The sequence below is a fragment of the Lepisosteus oculatus genome, chromosome 4 (assembly GCF_040954835.1).
Source record: "Lepisosteus oculatus isolate fLepOcu1 chromosome 4, fLepOcu1.hap2, whole genome shotgun sequence".
Taxonomy (NCBI): Eukaryota; Metazoa; Chordata; class Actinopteri; order Semionotiformes; family Lepisosteidae; genus Lepisosteus; species Lepisosteus oculatus.
The window spans coordinates 31,359,704-31,369,957 of NC_090699.1; the positions used below are offsets into that span (position 1 = coordinate 31,359,704).

A 10,254-nucleotide genomic window follows, 5' to 3' on the forward strand; every position below is an offset into this window, starting at 1 on the left:
GTCTATGAGTGGGCTTGCTGCATTTAAATTCTTCTCAACCTCCACAAGGTACTCCATCCCTTAAGACCTAAAGCAGCCCCATGCCACACCCCGACTGCCAAGATGCGGCAGGGGCAGTACAGAGACCCTTTCACTGCAGATCTGTCCTTTTCATCTCCATATAAACTCTCGTCTTTGCAAATGGTCCCCATTCTTACCATACCAGACTACAAGACACTATTAAAAACTCCGGCTTGTCTTCACATTTTGGCAGTTTACTGTACACATACTCCGGTTTGCCACTTCTTTTCAGGAGAAGTTTGCACCGAAGCCACGTCTGAAGCCGTGTTTCTACTGCCCTCTTCTAAACGCGGCTGCCTTGGTTCTGGAGTTTTCAAACAATCTGTGTTTTTTGGTTATTTCTGGTATGATAATTGGACTCTGAGGTTAGAAGAGGGTTTGTTGTAACTATTGCTGTTCCATTGATATTGCACTACTTCTGAAATATTTCTGCCACCCCTAAACAACTTTAACCTTTTTTGCAGCGTATCACATTCATAGGGTTTCTCTTTTGTGAATCTAATTAGGTTGTTATTGTGGTTATGGAAACTGATGTTATATTATACACTGCCCTTTAGATTTATTCATACCACCAATGATATAAGAACAAAAATAGCATTTAGCAGATTGCGTTTAGGATGGGATAATGCATCTCACTTAAATCTTTCTAATAACATACTGTAATCATAGCAGCATTGCACAGAGCAAGAAAAGATCTAAATTCCAGAAAACAATACGAGACACATTAAGACTCAAACCTTAAGGTATGCCTTTCAATAACGTTAAAGAAAAACAAAACACAATGACATTCTGCTCTTTGGAAGGCAATGGAAGCCTTCAGAACAATACAGAGGACCTGAAGGTTCCCTGGGATATGAAAAGAGGCAGCACACTGAAGACATTCAGTACCATCATCATGGTTAAGATCAGAAAGCTCTTCAGACAGTATATTGCAGGCAAATGGTCATTGATCTCTGCAGGTTGGGGCTTGGCTATAAAATAATATTCATATACAGGGCCTTCATCTGTTATGCCTCCAAGCTCTGGAACTCTTTGCCCAAGGATATCAGAGAGCCACCTTCTCTAAACTCCTTCAAATCCAGACTCAAAACCCTCTTCTTCAGAAAAGCCTTTACTTAACTGGTTCCATTCTTCACCCCTCTGCTCTTCTTAGTACAACCATCCACGGTCTCCTCTATATATTGTAATTGTGTCTTATCTTGTGTATTCTCCTTATTTATTGTTATACTCTTCTTATTTATTGTTATTGTCATCCTGTAAAGCGCTTTGAAAAGCCACCTTTAAAGGCACTATATAAAAAAGTTTATTATTATAGTTTATTATATACCAGTTTCTACTGTAGAGTCCATTAATAATAAAATGAAGGCTACTGGTGAATTACTCTTGCCAAACAATGCTCAACGATAGTTGTACAATGCTCAGATGAAGTGAAAACCAGGCTTTTTGGATGTTGCCCACTGTGCAATATTGGGGGGGTGGAGACTATTATGTTTTACATCTACAGGTCCTGGAACTCGTGTCAAGAAAGGAAGAATCATGAACTCCAACACACAGTGGGACATGCTGGGCAGACACCTGGTTCTTCCTTTCAAGAAGCTCCAGCTTGGCCAAAAATGGACATTCTAGCAAGACATTGGTACAAAGCACACGTCCAAAGCAACAAAAGAATGATAAACCGCACACAAAATAAATGTTCTTCAAGACCATTTGAACCTGAGATTCAGGATGGCAGTTCACTAATGGGAACCAAAGGGTCTGAAGGATGCCATGAATTAACCTCTGAGACTCCAGAATCACACAGCCCACTACAGGAGGTGTCTGTTGCCCGAGGACAATTTACAAACATACATACAGTGTAAATAATTATATCATTTTTCTGGACTTCAATTATGACAAATTTAACTTTGCTGTGAGCAATGCTATTAACATTAATAGCTAACATTTTAGAAACATTAGCCTATCTGTATATTTTCATTATTTTTTGTTTATTGTTCTCATTTAATCGGGGTTTGAATAAATTTGGGAGGCACTGTATGTCAGTTTGTACTGTAGGTCAGCACAAATGTAGATAGTGGTATTTTTCAGATTACATAACGTATATAAACCGTTCGTGAAGGTTAAGTAAATAGTGAACACATTTTCAATAAAACCGACATTTCTTTGTAACGTAGGTTAAAACATTACATGGGTATTGTACTTCCATACAGCTGCATATTCCAATAACTTTTTAAATAAAATTATGTTCCTTTCTTACAGTATACACTCCCTGTTTCGAACATATACAGGCATATCCACATAGCCTTTTAAAAAAGCCTTTGAACAATTTATTTCACTGTGTATGGGTGTGTGCTTGAGACACGAAAAACATTATCGAGCTACTGCAAATCACCACGCTGCTTCGTGGCGTCAATAACTAAATACTGGACGAATCAAATATAAAAAAGGGGGTAACAATACAAATAGCTACCTCAATCACTCTGTGCAGTTAACAAAAAACTTCCACACAGTGCTTTATCGGAGACATACAACTACAGTGATACCGGACGGAGTGGCTGTTAAGGATTAGCAAGAAAAACCGGTATCCAGTATTACGCGAGACAGTGATTTCTCATGCAATAAACCAAGACTTCATGATGTGATACTACACAGACATAAAACATTCCTACATTCCCAATACTTTGAGAATATAGTGGCGGCACTCATGATAAGACAGCGATTTGATACATTCTCTCAAAAACGGAGCACCGCACCGACTGCCATGAGCTGGTACTCAGACTATAGTCTCTTAAACACTGCTTTTCTCCGTCTTCCCATTCAGCCTGATTCAAGGGTAGCTCTGCCCGCAGCTTGTGACAGCTCTTATTAAAAGATCTCGTTCGTCGCATTTAAGAAGACTGTCACCCCCTTTCTTTTACGCATCTTCACACCGACGTCGCTGAAATCTTAAAAATAAGGACTACTAACCCCTTTTATCGCGTTACAAAAGCTGCCGTCCGGGGAGCAAAGGAAGAGCAAATCTTTTCGCTGCTCGTCGGTGGAACAGGTTTCGTCTGGATTGCGAATTCTATTTTCTCTCAGCGACTGTAGACATGCATGCAATTCATCCCCATAAAATGTTTTATATCAACCCGAAATTTGCACACTCACCCCTTATTTTATTTTTATTTTTTGTCACAGACGCGATGGCGATGTTTTTGTTTATTTCCTAGTCCCCATGAAATTGTGCGTCACCAACTTCCGTGTTAGCAGAAAGGAAAGAAGTCATGCGCGTTGGGAGACGGGCTCGGTGGGTTAAAAATCTCTGGCAGCGATTTAAGGAGACAGATGCTGAGGAAAACTGTAGCACTGCGGGGAAACTAGCTGCTCGGGATAGCAGGGTCCAAGGAAGGCGGAGACATCGGGAGACGATTAGTTAATTAGTGTTTGTAGTGTACAACAACACATATTCCACATGCTTTTTTTCTCTCTCATTTTATTGATATAAAGAGCATTTCAGTTTTAGAACAGGGTGGCCAAATGACCCCACATCAACTGAATACGTAGGATGGGTCTTACATATTACCTCTAATTTAAAACAAATTAACTCGCAGGCTAATAGGGATTACATCATTGGTGTATTCTCTTTTTGATCAAAGCTTCCAGTGGTCACATGGTCAGAACAGCTGATCAGCATCACTGATGTCTTGCAAAGTGCGAAATTGAAGATGTACTATATGCACGTACAGAGGGCAAAAACAAGTAAATAATTGGGGTTAAGTACAAAATAAGAGCAACTAAATAAAATAATTCTAATTACTCTGCCTGGTGTTAAACAACATCTTTCAATTGGCAAACAATGTCCAGCTTGCAAAATTGCCCCTGGTGTGAATGTGTGTCTGTCTCTGTGTGTGCCCTGCGATTGAGTGGCATCTCGTCGAGGGTTTACCCTGCCTGTGCCCTTTGCTTGCCAGCATAGGCTCCGTCTCCTCCACAACCTTAATTACATCAAGTCTTTAGGACTTTATCCTTTAGGGTTTTCTGTAGGTTATACCAGGTTATACCAGGTGAACCGATTGTTTCTGTGTCCTGGTGCTTGTGCACAAGTGCTAAACCAGTGATGGACTTGTGCCCCTGTTCAGGATGAAGTCCCACTTTGTGCTCTGTGCCTCCAGCATAGGCTTTGGATTGCCTTGACCCTTACGAGATTGGCTTGCCAATAATGATTGATGAATTCAGGTTCTGCAGTTGATCTTAAGCACCAGAAAGAAAGTTAATAATAATAATAATAATAATAATAATAATAATAATAATAATAATAATTGCTTACACTTATATAGCGCTTTTCTGGACACTCCACTCAAAGCGCTTTACAGGTAATGGGGACTCCCCTCCACCACCACCATTGTGCAGCCCCACCTGGATGATGCGACGGCAGCCATAGTGCACCAGAATGCTCGCCACACATCAGCTATCAGTGGGGAAGAGAGCAGAGTAATGTAGCCAATTCATAGAGGGGGATTATTAGGAGGCCATGATTGGTAAGGGCCAATTGGAAATTTGTGGCCAGGACACCGGAGTTACACCCCTAGTTGTTCTTCTATTTAAATCACAGTCTCATCATGAAGGTTGTACAAAGTTTCAGAAGTGTTTTCACTAGCTGTTTCTCCAGTCATCTTTCTGCAGGCAGCCAACATCAGCTTTTACATTGGAAGGTTTTTCTGGCTTTGCTTCTCTATCAGTCAACCTATTTTGTGCTGACATTAGTATCATCTCTTTAAAGCTGTGAGACAAGAGTCAGGTGCTGGCAAGTTCTACAACTTACAGACTATAATTTTCTGCAGTTTACAGCTGGTGTCAGACAGACCTGTGTTCCACTAATTTTAGAGCACACTAAGTTGGCATCATGCAGGCTTTCAAAAACTTTAAACTACATCTGTCTAGAGACACCTACAAATGGAGTCACTAGAGAGCTGGGTGCTGTGGAATCTACAGGATTATTAATTCAAGAATCAAATCTTAAAATATTTAATCACTCATTAATAAAATAATTCAAGAAAGTCTGGCACAATACAATGTATTCGTAAGTTCTTAGAGACAGCACAGTGGCACAGTAGTTAGCATTGCTACCTCACAGTGCTGAAGCCCTGGGTTCAATTAAAGACCTGGGGTGCTATCTGTGTGGAGCTGGTATGTTCTCCCCTGGATCGTGTGAGTTTTGTCCACTAGTGCAAACAGATCCTGGCAGGTTAATTGGCTTTTGGGAAAACTGGCCCTTGTGCGAGTGTGTTCCTGTCCCTGTTTGTGCCTGTGTGTGCTCTGAGATGGACTGGTGTCCTGTTGAGGGTGTATCCAGCCTTGCACTCCACTGATTGCTGGGATAGGCTCCAACTCCCCTGTGACCCTGTATTGGTTAAAGCAGTTAGAAAATAGACAAAACAAGTTTTTATTTTATTTGCAATTATTTCACAGGTTCCTTAAAAAGGAAATGTATATGGTTAATTTATCATGTTTAATTTACTTTTTCAAACAGTTTTATTGTGATACACAACTATTTTGAAAACATCTTTAAAAGGCCATATATATTGGCCTATTATAAGGTCATATAATAAGGTACTGTGCACTTAAAGCTGAACAATCACAGTCCTCTGTTTGTGTGATCTCAGCCTTGATTCTGAGTTGAACAGATTCCAATGGTTGGAACCTCTTGAAGGATAGCAAAGGATAAAATGATCATTGCATTAGCTTTGGAGGAAGAAAACAGATGTGAATCTGGGACATATGTTAAGAGCTGAACCTCTTAACAGGTGGAATTTGAGTGTTAATACTAAGGCCACCGAAAAAGTAAATTCCTGTGTTTTGAGCCGTAGGGGATCAGAGCACTTAAGTCCCAGAGTGAACATACTGGGCTCTGTGTTACAGTGGATCAGGCTAGGGAGTGTTTTACATAAACTCCTTAATTTGTAATTTTACGTCAGAATTCTGCAAAAAGATTGAGCGTTCTTTTGAAGTTGATTGATAATCTAAACTCAAATCCCGGTATTGCCATAATTGAAAGGAGATTGTGCATCTTGATTTTGCGGCCATTGAAAAGTAGTTCATACAGTTTAGTAATCTGATGTGTCCTTTGGTAACCTCCTCCTACAGTCTACATATACTTTTTTACTCCAATCTCTTTTATTACTGCTGGTGTTCACTGATAAGGGAAAGACTCTGACAATGCAGGAAGTAAAAATGAAACTGCACATTGCTCATCTTTAAGAAACGTGGGGACACTCCCCCCTCTCATCACATGACCACTGTACTGTACTGATGTCACCTGGAGCAGTCCTTCAATAGATATCAAGACATTTATAAGGCCCGTCCTTTGGACGAGACGTAAAACAGAGGTCCTTACTCTCAGCGGTCATTGAAGATCCCGGTGTCTGGGCCAAATTCCCCCCCTCGGCCTAGAGGAAGGTCCTACATGTTCCATGCTGGATTTGATCGCATTCCATTTTACATACACAAGAAAGATTACAAACGACATCACAGATTACAGATGACCATTCTATCTATTGAGTAATTTTGATCATTCAAAGCTAATTAATTCAACAATCTCATCCAGTCTTTTCTAGAAAGAATCAATGGTATTGGCTTCAAGGCGTTTCGTATTGACAGGGGTAGCTTGTTTCATACCTCTTCTGCCTCTTGTTTTTAAAAGCATTTACAAAAGAAATACATTTCAGACCAGTTTTGAATCAAATACCTTTCACATGTGAGGTGAGAGTGATAACCACATCACTACAAAAACGTTTTATGAGCATTATATTTGCCAGCCCATTGGTATGTTCAATGTTAAAGTTTACTGCCTCTCCACAGTGCAGTTAGGACTGCAGTGAATTCACTCCAAATACACATTGACATTCTCTGTGTAAATATTAAATTTAAAGGGATCTATAAAACACAGCATGGAACTTGTGTTCCACTCAGTGGGTTACAGAAGACATCTCTACATGTCTGGCTCCTGAAGCAAACAAAACATCCAACACAGCAAAAAGAAAAGGCCTCCTACCTCACCACATATAACCACAGATACCGAAAGGTCTCTCTAAAGTTATACCATCCTTTTACAAAATACAAAAGTTTGGGTTTTGAAAACATCTTAGTACTGTAGAATTGAATTAGACTGCAGCATAATTTGTTTCCTGCTAACCTTAGGCACACAGCACCCACCACAATGCAATTTAATTTGAGTTGCACAGAAGAAACCATCACTAGTTTTAAGTTATAATAGTTCTTCAGCTTGAAATAATGATTTCAAAGTTCCCCAAACCTAATTAAAAAAAATGTTGGTTCACTGACTACATGGAGATACAACACAGGGCTTACTCCCTGATAAAATCAATATAGGACTTTTATTAAAATATACATACAGTAAAACAACGTTCTGTTCAACATGTTCTTATATTAGGCTCAAATCAACAGAATAGCAAATGTGCCAAATGTACTAAACTGATTCTTTTTGTATCCAATTGGATACAAGGCTATGTTGATACTAGTTGTTTCTGACAGATTCTGGTCATAGGCTAGTTGTTCCATACAACACCAGTGTACATAAATGTTAAAACTCCAAAGAAGATGTAAGGGAAATAAAAAAGCCAGACAGAATCAGGAAATCCTTAATGCCCATCAGACTGTAGGCTGTAGTCCAGAACAATGAGAGAAAAGGGACTGTGAACAGCTGAAACATATCAGGGATCTAGTCAGTGAAACAAAATCATCACAGCTGCAGCCTCATCGTTTTACTGCTATAAGAGAAATGCACACTCAGGAAAAGAGAGAGGACGTTTCCAACATACAGCACCACTTAAGTCAAATGTGTTAAATACAAGCTCTGAAGAGCTGCAACATTTTCTGACTTTATTTCTACCCCAGTACACTTTTACTTGTGCCCCCCAGGAAGTGTTTGACTTTCTTAATAAACCTCTTGTGACGTTTTATCACCGAATTTTTCCTTTAAAAGTTAATCAGCAACTTTTTATTTTAATTGCTTATTTCTACAATGCTCAATTGTCACGGTTATACTCAAGGTCAGTGCAACAAATTTATAAGCCAAAATATACAAATGGAAAAAAGAAACACAACACTTCCTCCTCCACACTCTAGCCCTTTTCCGGATGTTTCAGCAGCAGTACGGGTGGCAGACCTGAAACGATCTCTCAGATGGACCAGTCTGATGTGTCGGTCCTGCTCTGGTGTGGTCACCGGAGAGCGAATGGATCTTGGACGGTCATCTATCTTGCCGGTCTGCTGAAACCTTCTCTGCAGTCGGGACACAGTGGAGCAGCCTACTCCATAGTGTCTGGCAATGCTGGCACATGACATGCCTTCCTGCAGCATGCCAATGGTCCTCTCCCTTGCTTCTGGTGACGTTTGTGGCAATCAGGAATGCACAGAAAACTGACTGACCTGATCAGGCATTGCTCCACCTGAACCTCGGTGGGTAAAAGTGCACCTAACGAGCTTTTGTGTGATTGGCAAGTTGTAATGCCTCACTGCACAAGCTGTATTGCTGGTCAGAGGGCTTAAAACAAATCGACAACTTTGTGTGAAAGTACATAAGCTAGAACTATAGTATTCTCATTCCAGAAAATGTTGCGTTTCTTTTTTCCATCAGTATATATAAATATACTGTATACAGTATGGATATGAAATTATTGTGTGGCTGTTAGCTACTTTACTGGTTGTGCTTATCTTCTGAACCTCTTTAACCTGCCTCCTGGAATTTCACTGACTTGCCCTTCTGAGTTCATGTGCATGGTAATGGAAATACCCTCCCTATAAGAATAACAGTGAACAGATAAGAAAGAGGAGAGCATGCCAAAGTATGGGCTTTACTGTAATAACACTAAGCAAACCGTCTTCTCCAATGTGGCCATCTTAACTGTTACTCATTTAAAAAATCAAGCATTCAGTTCTTAAATGGAACACATTTGTATACTGTATGTCAAGATGAAACCAAGTACATTGACATTTCATTTCTATTGTAAGGGCGCATGTTATCGTGACAAGATTCTTTTTAATTAATGCAGTCAGTTAAAAAAATTCTCATGTACAATGATGACAACTTGGAAAAAAACAGCATGACAAGAGCCTGTCAATATCACAATGATTTAGTCCCAACTCTTAGCCGAAACAAAACAAATCTGTAGCCCAGTTCAGCAGCTTTAGAAAATTCTATTTTTTCTTAGTATTTTATGTCTAACAGAACTTTAAGAGTTCTACTGTATCTACTATTTTAAAAAATTCATGAACATCAATTAGGTTGCTCAAGACACCCAGATGTTTGACATCCGTTTTTACATGATTAGTTAAAGGAACACACCCAGCAGCTGTTTCCTTATTTCCCACAGTGTTTTACAAGTCAAGCCCATACTGCTGGACAGGACTATAGGCTCAGGGCTTATTGTAATGTATTACAAGCCTTTCGTACTTCTAAAACGCATTTCCCTCCCACAAAAATCAATGCCAAGGCTAGGCTCCTCACTTTGGTCTCCAATAGCCAAAAGCTAAGCTGCAGTACATTTTGTTTCATGAACAGATTGACAATAGATTTCCTACAGGGAATCAATTTAAGCAAATTTAGTAAGGACATTTTTATTTTTAAAACAAATATATGCAGTTTAAACCACTATGGAATATTTCAGTTTTGTGGAATTGTTTTTTTTCTTTGTAATACAGCAATGCCCTGTCTCCACTCCCATGACAGGTTGAATCTGTGGAAGTGCCGTCTGTCTTATGACTCAGTGGTGCCTAGGATAGAAAAGCCTGTGTGATAAGATCCTGTAAAACTGTTTGCAGGGTTATAATTACATTTCTGTCTCCCATGCTACATGATACTAACTACGTGATTTGATCAGCTCTGCAAAACTGTGTAGTGGTTTGAACATGACCAGGAAGAAGTCAGAAAAACCCAGTGTCAGTAAAATTCACAGACTCTGAAATGCGGTGTGTAAAGATCATAAATATGGTGATGAAAACCATTCTGCTGGAGGTGAATTTTTGCCTCGCTTCCTTCAAAACATTTTTAGCACAATCATGACTATGCAAAACTATTTCTTCCTGTCCAGATATCTTACTTGGAAAGCACACCATTTAAGATAAGACTTACTATACGCTAATGGCATTTTGCCAACTATCATTTGTCTTGCAACTCCCGATTTTAGCTTAGCTGTA

General features: G+C 39.6%; 1 protein-coding gene across 8 annotated transcripts in view; it reads right to left on the reverse strand.

The window, feature by feature from the left end:
• marchf8 (membrane-associated ring finger (C3HC4) 8) overlaps positions 1-3,396 on the reverse strand; it is a 94,982-nt gene extending 91,586 nt beyond the window's left edge. For 3 of the 8 annotated variants that reach the window (XM_015346870.2, XM_015346871.2, XM_015346869.2), the window contains exon 1: positions 3,025-3,395. The gene's annotated coding sequence lies outside the window, so the exon portion shown is untranslated. Of the gene's footprint in view, positions 1-3,024 lie in introns of all 8 variants that reach the window. The other 5 variants (XM_015346868.2, XM_015346865.2, XM_015346866.2 and 2 more) reach the window with 4 other exon arrangements.
• Between the last annotated feature and the right edge of the window lie 6,858 nt (positions 3,397-10,254).